This window comes from Ceratotherium simum, chromosome 3 (assembly GCF_057802395.1).
Source record: "Ceratotherium simum simum isolate JZ-2026a chromosome 3, ASM5780239v1, whole genome shotgun sequence".
Taxonomy (NCBI): Eukaryota; Metazoa; Chordata; class Mammalia; order Perissodactyla; family Rhinocerotidae; genus Ceratotherium; species Ceratotherium simum.
In genome coordinates this window covers 22563507-22572336 of record NC_141902.1, presented here as the reverse complement: position 1 = coordinate 22572336, position 8830 = coordinate 22563507, and the positions used below count along the sequence as shown (strand labels likewise).

General features: G+C 40.6%; 1 long non-coding RNA gene across 1 annotated transcript in view; it reads left to right on the top strand.

Annotated features, from left to right (window-relative positions):
* The first annotated feature begins 7638 nt into the window (after nt 1-7638).
* LOC147917449 (uncharacterized) overlaps nt 7639-8830 on the top strand; it is a 224868-nt gene continuing 223676 nt past the window's right edge. The window contains exon 1 of the long non-coding RNA XR_015549779.1: nt 7639-7842. This is a non-coding gene — a long non-coding RNA (uncharacterized LOC147917449). The remainder of the gene's footprint in view (nt 7843-8830) is intronic.

The window sequence follows — 8830 nt, the reverse complement described above, 5'->3', positions numbered from 1 at the left end:
TTGTTCATACTTTAAGAGCAAGTTTAAGAACTCCCTCCTCTGTGAAGCCTTTTCTGAACCACACCCCATGACAACTTAAGCATAGCATAGTTAATATCCCCTCTATACCCACCACTGTTTCGTGTACATATCATTGTTATGATACCCAATACCATTTGTTTGCATGTGTGTTTTATCTACTAGATTGTGAATTTTTCCAGGTCAGAGATTACATTTCATGCATTTCTGTGTCCTCAGCATGCCAGCTCAATACTTGGCGGGTGGAAGGCACTCAGTAGGTGTTATTGAGGAATGAATGAATTCATATCTGAATATTTGGTTACAGGAGTTTGACATTAGCAGATCCTATTGGTGTTTGTATACTCTGAACATAGTGTCATTTGTGATGGGTCCACTATGCTGCCTTGAGACTTTTGCCACTCTGCTTCCATCACTGGCATTCCTGGCTGCAATTTACTCTGTGCTGTAAATAATATACATTTCATGGACAACAAAGGTCTTAAAGAGTGAGCCCTCAAATTCAAAACCTTTTCATTGCTCATTCTACCTGTCTCTATGGTCATTGATGAGTGATTGATTCAAGTTATTTCCAGTTATGAATCTTGTGCCACTTCCATTTAGGGAGATTTTTGGTTGTTGATCCTGGTTTTTGCTGAGGTGGGGAGAACTCATGTTTAGCTAGAGAACATGAAAGCTCTCTAGACAGCCAAGAGAGAGTCCCAGATCTAATAGTTTATAGTATCCTCTTTCTAACCCTTCACCTAAAGTTGACCTCAGTTCTGGTGGAAATGTTTTGCTAACCGGCAATGTTAATTTTGTCATTAAATTTCACTGATGTCAACACTATAGCTCATCCTACCTAGGCTTAGGTGCTTTTCGAGTTAAATTTGATGATGCTTTTTCAAAGCACCGGTAAAATATCTAAGGAAGGAATTTTGTTTAGCAGTTGGCTATGCTCCTTCTCCGTGTTTTTTCTGATTTGAGTCTATCTGACTTGACAAGCAAAAGTTGGCATGCAGTGGGACTGCTGTCCATAGACCATGGTATCTATTTTATGAGATACTCATACAGGGAGGGCATATTTTGAAATAGAGCTATTTTCCTTTAATAGCTCTAATGTATATGCTCATTAAAGGTAATTCCTTATTTTGCAAGATGGAGCACTTGGATTGATAAAGCGATGCTGCCTGGTTTGGATAATCACCCTCTGTGACTAGGGCATACGATATCCTTAGCAAGCACAGTTGTGAGAAGCGAGAGTTCTTTAAGGAATATGCTTCCTCGGTAACTATTTTTCAAAGCAGAATTATTTGTTTCCCCAAAGACTTTCTTAATAAAAATAAGACTATAGAATATGTAGCACAGGCAAATATTTCAGTTTATGTATTCTTGCTTCTTGGAAACATCTAGAGAAAACTTACCTTTGAAAGTAATCTTGTAAAAAATTCTGAGTTGGACAATACAGAAATGTTTGAAAGTATAAAGAGAGCAAGACACTCTGTGGCCAAGACTTTATTTTTTTTTTTATTTTTATTTTTTTTTGATGAATGACATTTGAGATTTATTATATGTTTTCTCTTCCTCTTGATCCACATCCACCCCTCTCCTGCCAGTTTTTACCCATTTCTTTTTTTTTTTTATTGCAGTAACATTGGTTTATAACATTGCAAAAATTTCAGGTGTACATCATTGTACTTCTATTTCTGCATGGACTACATCATGTTCACCACCAAAATACTAATTACAACCCATCACCACACACATGTACCGAATTATCCCTTTCACCCTCCACCCTCCCCTTCCCCTCTGGTAACCACCAATCCAATCTCTGTCCCTATGTGTTTGTTTATTGTTGTTATTATCTACTACTTAATGAAGGAAATCATACGGTATTTGGCCTTCTCCCTCTGACTTATTTCACTTTGCATTATACCCTCAATGTCCATCCATGTTGTCACAAATGGCTGGATTTCGTCGTTTCTTATGGCTGAGTAGTATTCCATTGTGTATATATACCACAGCTTCTTTATCCATTCGTCCCTTGATGGGCACTTAGGTTGCTTCCAAGTCTTGGCTATTGTGAATAAGGCTGCAATGAACACAGGGGCGCATGTACCTTTGCAAATTGGTGTTTTCAAGTTCTTTGGATAAATACCCAACAGTGGAATAGCTGGATCATATGGTAGTTCTATCCTTGATTTTTTGAGGAATCTCCATACTGTTTTCCATAGTGGCTGCACCAGTTTGCACTCCCACCAGCAGTGTATGAGAGTTCCCTTCTCTCCACATCCTCTCCAACACATGTTGTTTCCTGTCTTGTTAATTATAGCCATTCTGACAGGCGTGAGGTGATATCTCATTGTAGTTTTGATTTGCATTTCCCTGATAGTTAGTGATTTTGAACATCTTTCCATGTGTCTGTTGGCCATCTGTATATCTTCTTTGGAGAAATGTCTGTTCAGGTCTTCTGCCCATTTTTTAATTGGGTTGGTAGTTTTTTTGTTGTTGAGATGCATGAGTTCTTTATATATTTTGGAGATTAAGCCCTTATCAGATGTATGGTTTGCAAATATCTTCTCCCAATTGTTAGGTTGTCTTTTCGTTTTGTTGATGGTTTCCTTTGCTGTGCAGAAGCTTTTTAGTTTGATGTAGTCCCATTTGTTTATTTTTTCTATTGTTTCTCTTGCCCGGTCAGATGTGGTGTTTGAAAAGATGTTGCTAAGACCGATGTCAAAGAGCGTACTGCCTATGTTTTCTTCTAGAACTTTCACAGTTTCAGGTCTTACATTCAAGTCTTTAATCCATTTGGAGTTAATTTTTGTGTATGGTGTAAGGTAAGGATCTACTTTCATTTTTTTGCATATGGCTATCCAGTTTTCCCAACACCATTTGTTGAAGAGACTTGCTTTTCCCCATTGTATGTTCTTGGCTCCTTTGTCAAAGATTAGCTGTCCATAGATGTGTGGGTTTATTTCTGGGTTTTCGATTCTATTCCATTGATCTGTGTGTCTGTTTTTGTGCCAGTACCATGCTGTTTTGGTTACTATAGCTTTGTAGTATATTTTGATATCAGGGAGTGTGATACCTCCAGCTTTGTTCTTTTTTCTCAGGATTCCTTTAGCTATTCGGGGTCTTTTGTTGTTCCATATGAATTTTAGGATTCTTTGTTCTATTTCTGTGAAAAATGTTGTTGGAACTTTGATAGGGATTGCATTGAATCTATAGATGGCTTTAGGAAGTATGGACATCTTAACTATGTTAGTTCTTCCAATCCAAGAGCACGGAATATCTTTCCATTTCATTGTGTCTTCTTCAATTTCTTTCAGAAATGTTTTATAGTTTTCGGTGTACAGATCTTTCACCTCTTTGGTTAAGTTTATTCCTAGGTATTTTATTCTTTTTGTTGCAATTGTAAATGGGATGGTATTCTTAATTTCTCTTTCTGCTACTTCGTTGTTAGTGTACAGAAATGCAACTGATTTTTGTATGTTGATTTTGTATCCTGCAACTTTACCATATTCGTTTATTACTTCTAAAAGTTTTCTGGTGGATTCTTTAGGGTTTTCTATATATAATATCATGTCATCTGCAAATAGTGACAGTTTCACTTCTTCCTTTCCAATTTGGATCCCTTTTATTTCTTTCTCTTGCCTGATTGCTCTGGCTAGAACTTCCAATACTATGTTAAATAGGAGTGGTGACAGTGGGCATCCTTGTCTGGTTCCTGTTCTTAGAGGGATAGCTTTCAGTTTTTCACCATTGAGGATGATATTAGCTGTGGGTTTCTCATATATGGTCTTTATTATGTTGAGGTACTTTCCTTCTATACCCATTTTATTCAGAGTTTTTATCATAAATGGATGCTGGATCTTGTCAAATGCTTTCTCTGCATCTATTGAGATGATCATGTGATTTTTGTTCTTCATTTTATTAATGTGGTGTATTACGTTGATTGATTTGCGAATGTTAAACCATCCCTGCATCCCTGGAATAAATCCCACTTGATCATGGTGTATAATCTTTTAACGTATTGTTGTATGCGATTTGCTAGTATTTTGTTGAGGATTTTCGCATCGATGTTCATCAGTGATATTGGCCTGTAATTTTCTTTTTTGTGTTGTCCTTGTCTGGTTTTGGTATCAGGGTAATGTCAGCTTTGTAGAATGAGTTAGGAGCTTCCCCCTCCTCAATTTTTGGAAGAGTTTGAGAAGGATAGGTATTAAGTCTTCTTTGAATGTTTGGTAGAATTCACCAGGGAAGCCGTCTGGTCCTGGACTTTTATTTTTGGGGAGGTTTGTGATTACTGTTTCGATCTCCTTACTGGTGATTGGTCTATTCAAATTCTCCACTTCTTCTTGATCCAGTTTTGGAAGGTTGTATGATTCTAAGAATTTATCCATTTCTTCCAGATTGTCGAATTGGTTGGCATATAGTTTTTCATAGTATTCTCTTATAATCTTTTGTATTTCTGAGGTGTCTGTTGTAACCTCTCCTCTTTCATTTCTGATTTTACTTATTTGTGCCTTCTCTTTTTTTTCTTGGTGAGTCTAGCTAAAGGTTTGTCTATTTTGTTGATCTTTTCAAAGAACCAGCTCTTGGTTTTATTAATTTTTTCTATTATTTTTGGTCTCTATTTCATTTATTTCTGCTCTGATTTTTATTATTTCCCTTCTTCTACTGATTTTGGGCTTTGTTTGTTCTTCTTTTTCCAGTTCCTTTAGGTGCATTTTTAGATTGTTTATTTGAGATTTTTCTTGTTTGTTGAGATAGGCCTGTATCGCTATAAACTTCCCTCTTAGAACCGCTTTTGCTGTATCCCATAAATTCTGGCATGTCGTATTTTCATTTTCATTTGTCTCCAGGTATTTTTTGATTTCTTCTTTGATTTCTTCGTTAACCCAGTCGTTGTTCAGTAGCATTTTGTTTAATCTCCATGTATTTGTGGCTTTTCTGATTTTCTTCCTATAGTTGATTTCTAGTTTCATACCGTTGTGGTCAGAAAAGATGCTTGGTATTATTTCAATCTTCTTAAATTTATGGAGACTTGTTTTGTGGCCTAATATGTGATCAATCTTGGAGAATGTTCCATGTGCATTTGAAAAGAATGTGTATTCTTCGGTTTTTGGATGGAATGCTCTGTATATATCTACTAGGTCCATCTGTTCTAAGGTGTCGTTTAAGGCCAATGTTTCCTTACTGATCTTCTGTTTGGATGATCTATCTGTTGGTGTAAGTGGAGTGTTAAAGTCCCCTACTATTATTGTGTTACTGTCTATTTCTGTTTTTATGTCTGTTAATAATTGCTTTATATATTTAGGTGCACCTACATTGGGTGCGTAGATATTTACAAGTGTTATATCCTCTTGTTGGATTGTTCCCTTGATCATTATGTAATGCCCTTCTTTGTCTCTTTTTACAGTTTTTGTTTTAAAGTCTATTTTGTCTGATATGAGTACTGCTACCCCAGCTTTCTTTTCATTGCCATTTGCGTGGAGTATCTTTTTCCATCCCTTCACTTTCAGTTTGTGAGTGTCTTTAGGTCTGAAGTGTGTCTCTTGTATGCAGCATATATATGGGTCTTGTTTTTTATCCAGTCAGCCACCCTATGCCTTTTAATTGGGGCATTTAGTCCATTGACGTTTAAAGTAGCTATTGATAAGTATGTACTTACTGCCTGTTTAACTTTTTTATTTTTTTCCTCAGTGTTTAAGTAGTCCTTCTCTGTTCCTTACTTCTTCTATACAGAATTGATGGTCACTTTAGTTTGTCCTCTGTCTGAAAGCTGTACTCTTTAACTACCCTCCTCCCTCCTTTTATGTTTTTGATATCATATCTAACCTCTTTTTTGTGCATTTGTATCCATTACGTTCTAATCGTGGAAATAGATAATTTTTCCTATTTGTGATCTTCTCTTTTCCCCTTAAATCAGTCCCTTTAACATTTCTTGTAACACTGGTTTCTTGGTGACAAACTCCTTTAATTTTTGCTTATCTGGGAAAATTTTGATCTCTCCTTCCATTTTGAACGATAACCTTGCCGGGTAGAGTATTCTTGGCTGTAAGTTTTTTCCTTTTAGCACTTTAAATATATCGTGCCATTCTCTTCTAGCCTGTAAGGTTTCTGCTGAGAAGTCAGCTGATAGCCTTATGGGGTTTCCTTTGTATGTAACTTGACATTCTCTTGCGGCTTTTAGGATTCTCTCTTTATCTTTAATTCTGGACATTTTGATTATGATGTGTCTTGGTGTGGGCCTCTTTGGGTTTATCTTGTTTGGGGCTCTCTGTGTCTCCTGTACCTGGATGTCTGTTTCCTTCCTTAGGTTAGGGAAGTTTTCATCTATTATTTCTTGAAATAGATTCTCTGCCCCCTTGTCTCGCTCTTCTCCTTCCAGGACACCTATAACATGGATGTTAGTGCGCTTGATGTTGTCCCAGAGGTCCCTTAGACTGTCCTCACTCTTTTTAATTCTTTTCTCTTTTACCTGTTCACCTTGGGTAATTTCTTCTAGTCTTTCTTCCAGCTCACTGATCCGTTCTTCTGTATCCTCTACTCTGCTTTTGAGTCCCTCTAATGAGTTTTTCATTTCCAGTATTGTATTCTTCATTTCTGATTGGTTCTTTTTTATATCTTCCATTTCTTTGTTGACATTCTCACTGAGTTCATCTATTCTTCTCCCCAGATCAGTGAGCATCCTTAACACTCTTAGTTTGAACTCTCTGTCAGGTAGGTTGCTCATTTCTGTTTCACTTAGTTCCTTTTCTGGGGTTTTGTCCTGTTCCCTTACTTGGAATGTATTCTTTTGCCTCCTCATTTTGCCTCTTTCCCTGTGCTTGTGTCTACGTATTAGGTAGGTCAGCTACGTCTCCTGCTCTTGGATAGGTGACCTTATGTAAGTGATGGCTTAGGAGGCTTCCAGTGTGCTTCCCTCAGTTCTCAATGTTCCAGGGGTGGCCCCTATGTGGGCTACGTGTGTCCTTCTATTGTGGCCTGTTAGCTCTCCCTATAGGCGCCCAGGGAGGCTGAGTTATGCTCTTGGCCAGCTGTTGTAATGCTCAGCTGCTTGTAGTTGCTGTGGGCCCTTCAGTCTCTTTATCAGGTGTGGGGAGCCCCAGCACAGTTGGCTGTAAGTTCTAATACCACATTTGTGTTGCAGTATTTCTTTTAAGTGAATAGGCCCCCAGTGTGGCAGGTTGTTAGGCTCAGGGCCTTAGAATTGCTGTAAACCTCTAGCCTATTAGGTCTCTTGTCAGCTCTCTGAGGATTGCAGCTGGGTGGGGCTGGCCTCAGGCACAGGAGCACCCAATTGTTTCAGGCTTTGGAAGGTGGGGCAAACCTCCTATGTGGGTCTTTGAGAAGCACAAGTCTTCTGCAGCTGACAAGCCCTGCCGCCCAGAGGTCCACACACACAGTCAACACAGTCCTGCCCCGTGTGAGCGCCGCGACCTCCCCAAGCGGACCCAGTCTCTCCACGGCGGGAGCCCCACACACTCCGCCACCACCCCACACTCTCCACCCGCTCCTTGTGCACACCCTGCCCCGCTCAAGTCAGCTCAGTTGCCAGGCTGCAGAAAATCCAGTCACCAATCTATGCAGGCCCACACGTTGCCTGAGGGCTTGTTGTTAGGTGGGGCCAGTCTCTAGGGTGGGCTGCCTGCCTTGGCTGAGCTGGATTAAATCGGTGCTCTAGCGGGTGGAGCAGACCCTGGGCTAGCAGGTCTCAGGGAGAACTCCAATGGCGTCTGTGTCAGCACGCCCACACCAGGCCACAACAATGGCCGCCGCCAATGTCCCAGTCCCTGGAGAGGTCTCACCCCTCACCGAGATGCACTCAGGGCCTATTAGGTGAGTCTCTTGTCACCAAAGCAGTGTGCACCTTTCTTTCTGGTGATTTTAGGATGCTTTCTGGAACGGGTGAGTTTGTGCGCGGGCCCTTTAAGAGCCAGTTTTAGTTTCTTTGTGAACCGGGTTTTCTGGGGGTGCTCCCCAATGCTTTAGTAGCAGGCAAGGTCAGATATTATGCCACTGGTGTCGATTGTGCTGGGTCCACAAAATGCCCACAGCGGGGGCGCTCCCCGGCTCAGGGCCCCGCGCCTCCAGGGAGGCTGCATACCTGTGAGCTGCTCCTGGCGGCCGTGACGCTGGCGGCTTGTGAAGGCGGCGTTTTTCCTCTCCGGAAGGGAGTCTCTGCCTCTTCCACCCCAGTTAGGATTGTCCGTTGTTGCAGGAGTTCCTCTCATCCAGTTTTCAGTTCTGTCTCAGGGGTAATTTTTCCACGAGTAGGTGTAAATTGGCTGTGTCCACGGGAGGAGGTGAGTTCAGAGTCTGCCTACGCCGCCATCTTGACTCCGCCTCCTGTGGCCAAGACTTTAGATGAAGGATCCAGGAAATATGGTGGCCTTTTACAGCCTTCAAGTATATTTAAAGACATTTTTAGCCTACAGTGCTTTGAGGAAGCAGAGGAGAAATGTGGAGGAAGAAGAATTTGTTTGGAAATGTTTTCCAACTAACGGATGGTAGTATTAAAAAGTAAGAATGTAAAGAAGATATTATTTATGAATCTGATCCAAAGAAAAGGATAAGAATTCAAGTTATGTTCAGTCTTTTCTAGGTAAGACATCTTGACTCAGTCCCATAGAAGTTGTAATAGGGGCTGGCCCCATGGTGTAGCGGTTAAGTGCACACGATCCGCTGATGGCGGCCGGGGTTCGGATCCCAGGCACACACCGATGCACCGCTTGTCAGCCCATGCTGTGGCGGCGTCCCATATAAAATGGAGGAAGACGGTCATGGATGTTAGCCCAGGGCCAGTCTTCCTCAGCATAAAGAGGAA